At 45.0% G+C, this 15,353-nt stretch overlaps 1 non-coding gene across 1 annotated transcript; it reads left to right on the top strand.

Moving 5' to 3' along the window:
• Nucleotides 1-5,307: 5,307 nt before the first annotated feature.
• On the top strand, nt 5,308-5,382 carry Trnal-caa (transfer RNA leucine (anticodon CAA)). Its single transcript has one exon. It is a non-coding gene; the product is annotated as a tRNA-Leu (tRNA).
• Nucleotides 5,383-15,353: the final 9,971 nt, after the last annotated feature.

Below are 15,353 nucleotides of genomic sequence, written 5' to 3'. Positions count from 1 at the left end.
TTCTTTAGACGATGACCGCTTTCAGTCCGTAATGACCACCCTCAGGTCTTTTTTTACACCGTGTTCTAAAGTGATAAGGCCATGATGGCATCGTCAAAACATATAAATATAATCAGCACAGCATCGTCACATGGATCTAAAATAAGGTGTAGAATAGACCACATCGTCCACATAGTGATTATTGCAACTGGCTACTTATCACTATGTGGACGATGTGGCCTATTCTACACCGTATTTTAGATCCATGTGACGATGCTTTGCTAATTATATTTAAGTTTTGACGATGCCAACATGGCCTTATCACTTTAGGACATGATGTAAAAAAGATCTGAGGATGGTCATTACGGACTGAAACGGGTCATCGTCTAAAGAATTGATATTGTGATCAGAGACTGGAATAAAAAACATTTGACAGTATCGGATCACTGTTTGTGTACGCGATTACGTCGCAGTTGGTGAATATTTTGTTACATAAATGCAGTGCTGGAAAACACTAAATCATTGACTGTACTTACGTCAACCTTGCAATTATCGTATGAATAAATTTTCAAAATCGTTTTCACAGAAATACAACACTTCTGCTGTGTGCGCTTATGAAGCCTTTGTTTTAGCATGGCGTTGGGAGTCCGATATGCTCACGGTCATTACTCCTAATTACACGTGGTATACAAGAAGTAAATCCTGACGGCTACGTTACAGTCTCGTGATAGAATGGTTGTACTGTAAAAAGAAATCGTAAGCATACTGTGTAACATGATGTGTCATGTCTTTTGAGAGAGGGAGCAGTGCTTGAGGACTGTGTGTTCCAGCTGGAGTCACCGCTGGAACTGGGCGCTGAACTGCGTCCTATCTCGCTACCGGGTCCCCAGCAGGCAGTCAGTGCGGGCACCTCTGCGCTCGTCATGGGATGGGGCTACGCATACGTAAGTAGCGACACACCGCGCACTCCATACCCACTGTAGGATTCTATTTCCGACGGCGTTTCCGTTCGCAGAGGATTTACTCATTTCAGCCTCACTTAACCACTGAATCCGTAGTAAATCAAGCTGTCACCAAGCGGAAGATGGAAGACTGGTCAGAGCCCACAGTTTGACAAGGCGTAGTCCCTTTTTTCAAGCCGAGTTTTGCGTCTTTTTGAGTTTTAGAAAGAACAGTTAAGTTATATATAGGGTGATTTTTCCACCGTGTGCAAACTCTAGGGATTGATCGATGAGAGGATACAGAACAAAAAAGTTCTAATGAACTTATGTCCGGAAATGCACGGTTTCCGTGCTATAGACCATTTATTCAATCATACTTCGTTACAGCGACAGCGGTCTAATACGCGCTGCACCATTCAGCCACAGTCACAGTATGCGTGGTTTCCTCCTAGAGGGCGGTACTGTCCTCATACGTCATGCTCTAGCGCCCTCTCCTATCATAGTAATTGGTAGTGTTGTGTCCGATTCATTTCTTCTTGCTGACTCACATTGTAGTGGATGTGACACAGTGTTGTACACAAACAACAACCACAGTATTCAATGATTGCAACAGTGTTTTTCCGTTTGTCTGAGACAGAGTCGTTTCAGGAAGCAGGTAATCGTGAAGAACGTACCCGAAATGTTCGGACACCAGACCTGGAGGAAAATGTGATTAACACTGTGTAAGGCGACCGCCGTGTCAGTGCCAGGCAGTTGGTCCAGCAGTACAGCGTAAGCCAGACGACCGTATGCAACGTTCTCCATGACAATTATTACTGGCTTATCACTTATAGCATAAGCAGGGATTATTAGCGACAGATTTTCCACATCAGGAGCAGTTTTGTCACTGGTTTCTTCATCAGGCAACCAAGATTTCGGGATTTGTGTCACTCATCCTATTCGCAGATGAGGTCACCTACGCGGAGTGATATTTTAGCTTTCATAACATTCATCTGTGCGATAGTTTGCAGAACCCCCACGGTATGGCGGCAGCGAATCACCAGCATCGGTGCAACCGGAATGTGTGGGCCGGGATAACTGGCGACCGTATTTTGATACCAGTCTTCCTTCCACGACGCCAACAGGCTGGAACTATCGGCGATTCTTGCGGGTGAATTTGCCTCCCCTGCTGGAAGAAGTGCCACTGATGATTCGAAGGGTTACGTTGCTGCTGCCTGATGGTGCTACAGCCCACTTCCCCGCTAGGGTCCGAGCGCATTTCAATCATGTCTTTCATGGTCGATGAATCGGACGAGGGGGTCCAGTTAAACGGCCAGCTCTTTCACCGGATCTCAACACTTGCGATTTCTGGTTATGGGACCGTCTCAAAAGTATCGTGTATGCAGAGCCTATTCCAGATGTGGAGACACTGGAGCAGGGTATTCATGCTGACTTTGACATTGTTCAGCACATACTGTATCTGAGGCTGCATAGTATAGCACGTATTAGACTGCAGTCTCTGTATCAATGTACGAGTGAATAAATGGTCTCTAGCGTGGAAATCATGCACTTCTGGATATAAGTTCATTAGACTTTTTTTGTTCCGTATGCCCTCATCGATCAATCCCTCGAGTTCGTACACAACGGAAAAAAATCACTCTGTATGTCATAATTATTATGTAATGTATTGTGGCTAATAGAGTAGACGTCGTGTGACTAGGGCCTCCAGTCGTGTAGACCGTTCGCCGGGTGCGAGTCTTTCGATTTGACGCCACTTCGGCGACTTGCGCGTCGATGGGGATGAAATGATGATTAGGACAACACAACACCCAGTCCCCGAGAGGAGAAAATCTCCTACCCAGACGGGGATCGAACCTGGGCCCTTAAGATTGACATTCTGTCGCGCTAACCACTTTTTTTCTTTTTTTTTCCTTTTTGTTCGTTGTTGATCGTTGTCTTTGGTCGTTGCGGACGTCACATGACATCCGTTCCAGTTCATTTGTTGATCCTTTCACTCAGTTTTTTTTATTACAGAGGCCAACAAGCTCTCTGACCGAACACGCTGAGCTACCGTACCGGCATCACTCAGCTACCAGGGCCAGACGTTTGTGGCTAGTGACTGAAGGTATCTAACTGTTGTAAGAACATCATTTTGCTGGTTTTCGTGCAGCTTACATGCGAAGAAAATGTAATTTATATCCTACAGCACGAGGGGATCTCAAAAAAACAAAGTACACATTGTTACGGGAGGCCTAGTAACTCTTACTAAACGCTGCACAGCACTTCAAACTGGCACATATAGGTGAAGGTGCTTTTCAACACAGTCACCAAGTCTCTGTGAACAGCACTCTGAAAGTTCTACCAATGGTTGAGTTCATCGATGTTAGGAATCGACTCCTTGGTCATGGAGGCATTCGAGAACCGTTGTGTGAATTTTCTGATCGCCAAAAATCTAAGATTACTGTGAATAAGTTCCTCGAAAAATCTAAGATTACTGCGAACACGTCAGTTCCCTGACATTCTGGTCGATGTCGACGGCGATTCTTCCAGATCAACATAACCCGCGTATTTGCTGCCTTGGTCAAACTGTTGGTACCATTTCAAAAAATGGCTCAAATGGCTCTGAGCACTATGGGACTTAACAGCTGAGGTCATCAGTCCCCTAGAACTTAGAACTACTTAAACCTAACTAATCGGCCGGCCGCGGTGGTCTAGCGGTTCCGGCGCTGCAGTCCGGAACCGCGGGACTGCTACGGTCGCAGGTTCGAATCCTGCCTCGGGCATGGGTGTGTGTGATGTCCTTAGGTTAGTTAGGTTTAAGTAGTTGTAAGTTCTAGGGGACTTATGACCTAAGATGTTGAGTCCCATAGTGCTCAGAGCCATTTGAACCATTTGAACCTAACTAATCTAAGGACATCACACACATCCCTGCCCGAGGCAGGATTCAAAGCTGCGACCGTAGCGGTCGCGCGGTTCCGGACTGAGGCGCCTAGAACCGCTAGGCCACCGCGGCCGGGGGTACCATTTCACTGGGACTGGAGCCGACAATGCATTTGGTCGATATACCCCATGAGTTTCACGGTGAATTTGTCATTTATCAACACTGTGAGGCACCTGTTATCCATACCGTCGCAGAACTATGTCTGCAGGAACATTGGAAAGTAAAGATTATTTCGTACGTCTATTCGGTGAACATGTGCTCCACAGTAAAGATTATTTGGTACGTCTGTCCGGTGACGACAGCTGAGAAATGATCAATAACTACATCACATGCAGTTTATGAAACTTGTAATTTTTTTTAGCATTAGCTATATGGAAGGAATATTCGACTGCTTGAGGGATAGTCATAAATTATACTCAAAGGCAATAAGTACTTTTAAGACACCATCATTCATGATGGTCTCCCGGACATTACAAAAGACGGGAATTGGTTCTTAACGGGGTGTATGATCAACGCGAACAGCACTGCATGCTCTGCAGCGTGCTACCATACTGGCCACAAGGTTGGTAAGATGTTTTTGTGGTAGGGCGCTCCATGCCTCCAAGAGCGGGGTTGATAACTGGATGGTCGTTTGAAAAACTGCTAGATGGTCGTTGGAGCATGTACATGTGCCGCAGTACGTCTCCCCACTTCATCCCATACGTGCTCGATGCGATGTAAGTTGAGTGAGGGGTCGGAGGGGGGAGGGGGCGGGAAGACCAACCAATTCGCTGAATGTCGTCTCGTTCCAAGTCTCCTCTACATGCGCTGTTCGATGTGATTACGTATCTTCATCCATAAAGATGAAGTATAGGCTGAATGTACTTCCGACAAGAATCACATGAGGACGGAGGACAATGTCAAAATAACGTTAACCAGTGTGTGTACCGTGTTCAAAGATTTGAAGGTCAGTGCACCTTTGCAGTATTATGCCTCCACATATCTGGACAACCAAACTGACAAATTAAAACCGTGTGTCGGATCGAGACTCGAACTCGGGACCTTAGCCTTTCGCGGGCAAGTGGTCTACCAACTGAGCTACTCAAGCATGACTGACGACCCGTCATCACAGCTTCAATTCTGGCAGTACCTCGCCTCCTACCTTCCAAACTTCACGGAAGCTCTTCTGCGAACCTTGCAGAACTAGCACTAATGGAAGGAAGGATATTGAGCAGACATGGCTTAGCCAAAGCCTGGGGGATGTTTCCAGAATGAGATTTTCACTCTGCAGCGGAGTGTCCGCTAATATGAAATTTCCAAACAGATTAAAACTGTGTGCCGGACCGAGACTCGAACTCGGGACCTTTGCCTTTTGCGGGAAAGTGCTCTACCAACTGAGCTACCCAAGCAGAAGAGCTTCTGTGAAGTTTGGAAGGTAGGAGGCGAGGTACTGGCAGAATTGAAGCTGTGACGACGGGTAATGAGTCGTGCTTGGGTAGCTCAGTTGGTAGAGCACTTGCCCACAAAAGGCAAAGGTCCCGAGTTCGAGTCTCGGCCCGGCACACAGTTTTAATCTGTCACGAAGTTTCATATCAGCGCACACTCCACTGCAGAGTGAAAATCTCATTCTGCAAACTGACAATGTTCCACGGAGGATTACGTTTCTCACTTCTCGTCATATGAGGGAATGAGGATATGTCCAATCTTTGAACATGGGACACTCACGTTATTGTGACACTGTACTCCTTTCCTGTATAACCCTTTTCGGGTCTGGATTGGGCCCAGACTCCATTTTTATGTATGACAATGCGAAACGGCGTAGATAGCTGAACTCTCGGAACGAGAGGCTGTTCAGCGAATGGATTGGTCTGCCAGTTAGCCCCACTTAAACCCCGTCGAACACGTGTAGGATGCGTTGGCGAGACGTAATGTAGCACGTCCAAATGCATCAACAATGATCCAGCTGTTATCAGATGGTGCTGGTGGTGGAATGGAGCGCCCTAACATAAGACCTCCAACGTGGGACCTCGTTGCAGAGCAGGCATTGCCGTCCGTGGTGATCACACGTTCTATAAGGGGCGATCAAAACGTTTCCTTTCGAAGGCTCTACAGTCCACAATCGGTGTGCCAACCAGGCAGACTCGCCATGAGCATTGAGGCAATCATCCCAGCTACCCACTAGTTTGAAGACATCTGTTTAGTAAAACACTGTGCTGTTGCACGAAGAAGTCCGTCACTGCCTGCTGCACTCCTCTTCCGACAGGAATCGTCGATCCTTAAACGCCTTTTCCAAGGGACCAAAGGCGTGATAATCGCATGGGGCCGGATCAGGACTACAGGATCAGGACTACAGCGCGGGTGCTCGAGTACCCACGACGCGAGTAGGCCTAACTTATGCGTTACATCTGCAACATGCGTGCGTTATTGTGAAGCAGCAGCGCCCCTTGGCGCCCCATTACACGACGGCTGTTTTCGACAGACATGCTGCCCCATACACATTATTTATTCTCCTGTGGGTGTCTACCAGGGCTTGTCCTCCGGCAGCCAAGAAAAGAATAAGAGTACGTTGGTCCTATTTGGAAGCACCTGGTAGTAACGTCGTCACAGTTCAGGTTATTTGCATTTACCGCACGAGCTTTCGGTGAGACATTAATGCCACACTGATCACTTACAGGGTGTTTCAAAAATGACCGGTATATTTGAAACGGCAATAAAAACTAAACGAGCAGCGATAGAAATACACCGTTTGTTGCAATATGCTTGGGACAACAGTACATTTTCAGGCGGACAAACTTTCGAAATTACAGTAGTTACAATTTTCAACAACAGATGGCGCTGCAAGTGATGTGAAAGATATAGAAGACAACGCAGTCTGTGGGTGCGCCATTCTGTACGTCGTCTTTCTGCTGTAAGCGTGTGCTGTTCACAACGTACAAGTGTGCTGTAGACAAGATGGTTTATTCCTTAGAACAGAGGATTTTTCTGGTGTTGGAATTCCACCGCCTAGAACACAGTGTTGTTGCAACAAGACGAAGTTTTCAACGGAGGTTTAATGTAACCAAAGAACCGAAAAGCGATACAATAAAGGATCTGTTTGAAAAATTTCAACGGACTGGGAACGTGACGGATGAACGTGCTGGAAAGGTAGGGCGACCGCGTACGGCAACCACAGAGGGCAACGCGCAGATAGTGCAGCAGGTGATCCAACAGCGGCCTCGGGTTTCCGTTCGCCGTGTTGCAGCTGCGGTCCAAATGACGCCAACGTCCACGTATCGTCTCATGCGCCAGAGTTTACACCTCTATCCATACAAAATTCAAACGCGGCAACCCCTCAGCGCCGCTACCATTGCTGCACGAGAGACATTCGCTAACGATATAGTGCACAGGATTGATGACGGCGATATGCATGTGGGCAGCATTTGATTTACTGACGAAGCTTATTTTTACCTGGACGGCTTCGTTAATAAACAGAACTGGCGCATATGGGGAACCGAAAAGCCCCATGTTGCAGTCCCATCGTCCCTGCATCCTCAAAAAGTACTGGTCTGGGCCGTCATGTCTTCCAAAGGAATCATTGGCCCATTTTTCAGATCCGAAACGATTACTGCATCACGCTATCTGGACATTCTTCGTGAATTTGTGGCGGTACAAACTGCCTTAGATGACACTGCGAACACCTCGTGGTTTATGCAAGATGGTGCCCGGCCACATCGCACGGCCGACGTCTTTAATTTCCTGAATGAATATTTCGATGATCGTGTGATTGCTTTGGGCTATCCGAAACATACAGGAGGCGGCGTGGATTGGCCTCCCTATTCGCCAGACATGACCCCTGTGACTTCTTTCTGTGGGGACACTTGAAAGACCAGGTGTACCGCCAGAATCCAGAAACAATTGAACAGCTGAAGCAGTACATCTCATCTGCATGTGAAGCCATTCCGCCAGACACATTGTCAAAGGTTTCGGGTAATTTCATTCAGAGACTACGCCATATTATTGCTACGCATGGTGGATATGTGGAAAATATCGTACTATAGAGTTTCCCAGACCGCAGCGCCATCTGTTGTTGAAAATTGTAACTACTGTAATTTCGAAAGTTTGTTTGCCTGAAAATGTACTGTTGTCCCAAGCATATTGCAACAAACGGTGTATTTCTATCGCTGCTCGTTTAGTTTTTATTGCCGTTTCAAATATACCGGTCATTTTTGAAACACCCTGTACCTACACTACGGGCCATTAAAATTGCTACACCAAGAAGAAATACAGATGACAACCGGGTATTCATTGGACAAATATATTATTCTAGAACTGACATGTGATTACATTTTCACGCAATTTGGATGCATAGATCCTGAGAAATCAGTACCCAGAACAACCACGTCTGGCCGTAATAACGGCCTTGATACGCCTGGGCATTGAGTCAAACAGAGCTTGGATGGCTTGTACAGGTACTGCTGCCCATGCAGCTTCAACACGATACCACAGTTCATCAAGAGTAGTGACTGGCGTATTGTGACGAGCCAGTTGCTCGGCCACCATTGACTAGACGTTTTCAATTGGTGAGAGATCTGGAGAATGATGTCACCTGTTTCTGTATACACAAGCAGCCCTTAGCGGAAATCTTTAATTTTTAACTAGAAATGATGGTAAAACTTTTATGTAGGATGTTTTATTATGTGATGTGGCCGTTTTGGCGTTAAAATTGTATGACGAAAGCTGTTATGCTCAACTTCTTACTATGTAATATAAATTCTGTTGAAGATTCCCTTAGTTTAGGAATCGAAACCATTGTCAGTTCGACTATAAAATCCATTGCAACCAGTGGGCTGTCTTAACTATAAAAAATATTTTCACGGTTGCTGCACACAGCTATGTTTAAAGTTGTAAAATAGTGCATTGGTAATGGCTAGACACTAGCCGAAATGTGGATTTGCCCAATAAAATCTGAAACAAAAGGAACGACTAATTGATGCGCTCTATCATTTGAAAGTCATATCACAGTCGTTGAGTGCAGCCACATTCCTAATGGAGGGTAAATTGACTATGTTACTTGTATTTTCTTCTGTGTCCACTCAGTCTTTCCTCAATATTACAGACTTTAAGTTCTGGTCTTATGTCTTTATGAGGTGTTCTATCCGATCTTGAGAATCCTTTAACCTTCCTTAAAATATCATTTCCACCGCTTGGATCTCACTGGCTCTAGCACTGAGATCTTACGCAATGGAGACACGATCTGTTTATACTATTTTATTCAATACCTCCTACAGTGTCAGAAGATTATCGTTTCATCTATTTCTGTTTCTTCTGGGATATAAACTCCCGATAACAGTAATATGGTCCCTATCTGTTTTTAATCTTATAGTTACAATTCTTTCAGAGACATAGGAATAACTTATTTGTTTTGATTTCAGAAAAGCTCTCCTGCATGCCTTGCGGGACTAACAATTTTCGAAGAAAGGAAATTGTGGAGAAATGGTTTAACCACAGTTTTGGGGACTGTTTCTAGAAACTTCCATTCTGCAGCTTTATGTGCGCTTTTTTTCGAATCTTCCTGACATTAAAACTGTATGCAGGGCCACAACAGGAGAACTTCTGTGAAGTTTGGAATGAAAGAAACTGGCAGAAGTGAACCTGTGACGGCGGGTCATGAACGTGGATAGCTCACTTGGTAAGCGTATTGTCCGCTAAAGGCATGCTTCCAGATTCGAACCCCGGTACGGTATACATTTATCATCTGCCAGGAAGTTTCGTCAAAACACGTATATGAACGATGATGCACATTGTCGTCGGGTTTGGAGAGCTACCTGAGGTCTGGATGAGTCTGCTCGTGTGTGTGAGAGTAACGGCAGCGGTGGTTTCTGGCGCACCTGAATGCGTGGCTTACTAGCCGTGCAGCAGAGCGCTGTATGCGCGAGTGCCGACACAGATGCGGGAGCCTGCATTCAGGGGTAGGCGCCGCATGCATGCTCACGGAGCGTTACGCAGGCGGTGTGCGTGGGAGGGGAGGCAGCCACATTGTCCGTCAACTGGCGGCGCGAAACTGGAAGCCGTGCCTGCCACTACTGTTCCCCTTTATACACATGGTTTCCATGTGTGACGACACACTTGGATGACGTTACACGAATGGGAGCATCCAAAAGGATAATGGAGATTGCTTGCGTTACTGAGGTACACCTTCTGCAAGTCACACCGTTTTAATATTTAAGCTAATTTTAATCTAAGAGTAATTCTCTGTTAATAGCTGACAGCGATAAACATATGCGTACAGGTTTTCAGCAATTATGAAAAAGTTCGAACTGCAAATAAAATTTTTGAAAAAATCATGATTTCGTGGAATTTTTTTTTTACATCTACATCTACATCTACATCTACATCCACACTCCGCAAGCCACCTGACGGTGTGTGGCGGAGGGTACCTTGAGTACCTCTATCTGTTCTTCCTTCTATTCCAGTCTCGTATTGTTTGTGGAAAGAAGGATTGTCGGTATGCCTCTGTTGGGCTCTAATCTCTCTGATTTTATCCTCATGGTCTCTTCGCGAGATATACGTAGGAGGGAGCAATATACTGCTTGATTCTTCGGTGAAGGTATGTTCTCGAAACTTTAACAAAAGCCCGTACCGAGCTACTGAGCCTCTCTCCTGCAGAGTCTTCCACTGGAGTTTATCTATCATCTCCGTAACGCTTTCGCGATTACTAAATGATCCTGTAACGAAGCGCGCTGCTCTCCGTTGGATCTTCTCTATCTCTTCTATCAAACCTATCTGGTACGGATCCCACACTGCTGAGCAGTATTCAAGCAGTGGGCGAACAAGCGTACTGTAACCTACTTCCTTTGTTTCCGGATTGTATTTCCTTAGGATTCTTCCAATGAATCTCAGTCTGGCATCTGCTTTACCGACGATCAACTTTATATGATAATTCCATTTTAAATCACTCCTAATGCGTACTCCCAGATAATTTATGGAATTAACTGCTTCCAGTTGCTGACCTGCTATTTTGTAGCTAAATGATAAGGGATCTATCTTTCTATGTATTCGCAGCACATTACACTTGTCTACATTGAGATTCAATTGCCATTCCCTGCACCATGTGTCAATTCGGTGCAGATCCTCCTGCATTTCAGTACAATTTTCCATTGTTACAACCTCTCGATACACCACAGCATCATCTGCAAAAAGCCTCAGTGAACTTCCGATGTCATCCACCAGGTCATTTATGTATATTGTTAATAGCAACGGTCCTATGACACTCCCCTGCGGCACACCTGAAATCACTCTTACTTCGGAAGACTTCTCTCCATTGAGAATGACATGCTGCGTTCTGTTATCTAGGAACTCCAATCACACAATTGGTCTGATAGTCCATATGCTCTTACTTTGTTCATTAAAAGACTGTGGGGAACTGTATCGAACGCCTTGAGGAAGTCAAGAAACACGGCATCTACCTGGGAACCGGTGTCTATGGCCCTCTGAGTCTCGTGGACGAATAGCGCGAGCTGGGTTTCACATGACCGACTTTTTCGAAACCCATGCTGATTCCTACAGAATAGATTTCTAGTCTCCAGAAAAGTCATTATACTCGAACATAATACGTGTAACAAAATTTTACAACTGTTCGACGTTAGAGATATAGGTCTATAGTTCTGCACATCTGTTCGACGTCCCTTCTTGAAAACGGGGATGACCTGTGCCCTTTTCCAAGGGCATACTCTGCAATCCCCGAATTGCTCTTCAACAGTGGGAAGCAAGAAGGTGCTTAAAACATCAATGTAGGCCTGTGCTGTGATAGTGGCACGCAAAACATCAAGGGTGCAAGCCCCCTCCATGAAAAACACGACTAAACCGTAACACCACCGCCTCGGAATTTTACTGTTGCCACTTGTAAGGGATCCGTGATACCACGAACATAGATATTAGTATCCGACACCCAGGTCGATAGTAGACAGAAGTCGATTGTCGAGCGCTGCAGGAGCCAGTGAGATTAGTGTCGAGTGAGCAGTAGAACAGGAGAGACGAGCAAGAATGGTGGTCGAGTGAATAGTTAACGGTAAATTCACTGGAGTATGGCAAATGAGCGCGTACGCCTGATCGTCGTGGGGTTGACCCTCATCGATACCGATTCGCGAGTGATATAAGACCAAAAGTGACAAGTGCCGAATCACGTTTCCGCGTCGGCCAGCAACAACCATGGATTACAGTGAGGATTGTTGTGAATGTTAACCATCATCATTGTGTGTGACGAAGTACTTTAAATCATCAACCAGTAAAAGATATAACAGTAATTAGACGTGTAAAGTGAAGGTAGCAACTGCCTCAGAATTTGTGTGTTAGTAGAAAATACATATCAATTTGTACATCGCAACCTTTATTATCTTTAGTAATAGACCATGGAAGTCATTCCCTCATGTCTTAGCAGATATCCTATCATCCTGTTCCTTCCCCTTATCAGTATTTTCCACATATTCCTTTCCTCTCCGATTCTGCGTAGAACCTCCTCATTCCTTACCTTATCAGTCCACCTAATTTTCAACATTCGTCTATAGCACTACATCTCAAATGCTTCGATTCTCTTCTGTTCCGGTTTTCCCACAGTCCATGTTTCACTACCATACAATGCTGTACTCCAGACGTACATCCTCAGAAATTTCTTCCTCAAATTAAGGCCGGTATTTGATATTAGTAGACTTCTCTTGGCCAGAAATGCCTTTTTTGACATAGCGAGTCTGCTTTTGATGTCCTCCCTGCTCCGTCCTCCTTGCTACCTGCCTAGGTAGCAGAATTCCTTAACTTCATTGACTTCGTGACCATCAATCCTGATGTTAAGTTTCTCGCTGTTCTCATTTCTACTACTTCTCATTACCTTCGTCTTTCTCCGATTTACTCTCAAACCATACTGTGTACTCATTAGACCATTCCGTTCAGCAGATCATTTAATTCTTCTTCACTTTCACTCAGGATAGCAATGTCATCAGCGAATCGTATCATTGATATCCTTTCACCTTGTATTTTTATTCCACTCCTGAACCTTTCTTTTATTTCCATCATTGCTTCCTCGATGTACAGATTGAAGAGTAGGGGCGAAAGGCTACAGCCTTCTTACACCCTTCTTAATACGAGCTCTTCGTTCTTGATCGTCCATTCTTATTATTCCCTCTTGGTTGTTGTACATATTGTATATGACTCGTTTCTCCCTATAGCTTACCGCTACTTTTTTCAGAATCTCGAACAGCTTGCACCATTTTATATTGTCGAACGCTTTTTCCAGGTCGACAAATCCTATGAAAGTGTCTTGATTTTTCTTTAGCCTTGCTTCCATTATTAGCCGTAATGTCAGAATTGCCTCTCTCGTCCCTTTACTTTTCCTAAAGCCAAACTGATCGTCACCTAGCGCATTCTCAATTTTCTTTTCCATTCTTCTGTATATTATTCTTGTAAGCAGCTTAGATGCATGAGCTGCTAAGCTGATTGTGCGATAATTCTCGCACTTGTCAGCTCTTGCCGTCTTCGGAATTGTGTGGATGATGCTTTTCCGAAAGTCAGATGGTATGTCGCCAGACTCATATATTCTACACACCAACGTGAATAGTCGTTTTGTTGCCACTTCCCCCAGTGATTTTAGAAATTCTGATGGAATGTTATCTATCCCTTCTGCCTTATTTGACCGTAAGTCCTCCAAAGCTCTTTTAAATTCCGATTCTAATACTGGATCCCCTATCTCTTCTAAATCGACTCCTGTTTCTTCTTCTATCACATCCGCCAAATCTTCACTCTCATAGAGGCTTTCAATGTATTCCTTCCGCCTATCTGCTCTCTCCTCTGCATTTAACAGTGGAATTCCCGTTGCACTCTTAATGTTACCACCGTTGCTTTTAATGTCACCAAAGGTTGTTTTGACTTTCCTGTATGCTGAGTCTGTCCTTCCGACAATCATTTCTTTTTCGATGTCTTCACATTTTTCCTGCAGCCATTTCGTCTTTGCTTCCCTGCACTTCCTATTTATTTCATTCCCCAGCGACTTGTATTTCTGTATTCCTGATTTTCCCGGAACATGTTTGTACTTCCTCCTTTCATCAATCAACTGAAGTATTTCTTCTGTTACCCATGGTTTCTTCGCAGCTACCTTCTTTGTACCTATGTTTTCCTTCCCAACTTCTATGATGGCCATTTTTAGAGATGTCCATTCCTCTTCAACTGTACTGCCTACTGCGCTATTCCTTATATCTATAGCGTTAGAGAACTTCAAACGTATCTCGTCATTCCTTAGTACTTCCGTATCCCACTTCTTTGCGTATTGATTCTTCCTGACTAATGTCTTGAACTTCAGCCTACTCTTCATCACTACTACATTGTGATCTGAGTCTATATCTGCTCCTGGGTACGCCTTACAATCCACTATCTGATTTCGGAATCTCTGTCTTACCATGATGTAATCTAATTGAAATCTTCCCGTATCTCCCGGCCTTTTCCAAGTATACCTCCTCCTCTTGTGATTCTTGAACAAGGTATTCGCTATTACTAGCTGAAACTTGTTACAGAACTCAATTAGTCTTTCTCCTCTTTCATTCCTTGTCCCAAGCCCATATTGTCCTGTAACCTTTTCTTCTACTCCTTCCCCTACAACTGCATTCCAGTCGCCCATGACTATTAGATTTTCGTCCCCCTTAACATACTGCATTACCCTTTCAATATCCTCATACACTCTCTCTATCTGTTCACCTTCAGCTTGCGACGTCGGCATGTATACCTGAACTATCGTTGTCGGTGTTGGTCTGCTGTCGATTCTGATTAGAACAACCCGGTCACTGAACTGTTCACAGTAACACTCCTTCTGCCCTACCTTCCTATTCATAACGAATCCTACACCTGTTATACCATTTTCTGCTGCTGTTGATATTACCCGATACTCATCTGACCAGAAATCCTTGTCTTCCTTCCACTTCACTTCACTGACCCCTACTATATCTAGATTGAGCCTTTGCATTTCCATTTTCAGATTTTCTAGTTTCCCTACCACGTTCAAGCTTCTGACATTCCACGACCCGACTCGTAGAACGTTATCCTTTCGTTGATTATTCAATCTTTATCTCATGGTAACCTCCTCCTCGGCAGTCCCCTCCCGGCGATCCGAATGGGGGACTATTCCGGAATCTTTTGCCAATGGAGAGATCATCATGACACTTCTTCAATTACAGCCACATGTCCTGTGGATACACGTTACGTGTCTTTAATGCAGTGGTTTCCATTGCCTTCTGCATCCTCATGTCGTTGATCATTGCTGATTCTTCCGCCTTTAGGGGCAATTTCCCACCCCTAGGACAAGAGAGTGCCCTGAACCTCTATCCGCTCCTCCGCCCTCTTTGACAAGGCCATGGCAGAATGAGGCTGACTTCTTATGCCGGAAGTCTTCGGCCGCCAATGCTGATTTTTTATCAACATTTAGGCAGTGGCGGGGATCGAACCCGGGACCGAAGACGTTTTTATTATGAATCAAAGACGCTACCCCTAGACCACGGGTGACATTCGCAACCTTTATG

Source organism: Schistocerca nitens, chromosome 5 (genome assembly GCF_023898315.1).
Source record: "Schistocerca nitens isolate TAMUIC-IGC-003100 chromosome 5, iqSchNite1.1, whole genome shotgun sequence".
In the NCBI taxonomy this organism is placed as follows: domain Eukaryota; kingdom Metazoa; phylum Arthropoda; class Insecta; order Orthoptera; family Acrididae; genus Schistocerca; species Schistocerca nitens.
This window is presented reverse-complemented; position numbering and strand designations above follow the sequence as displayed.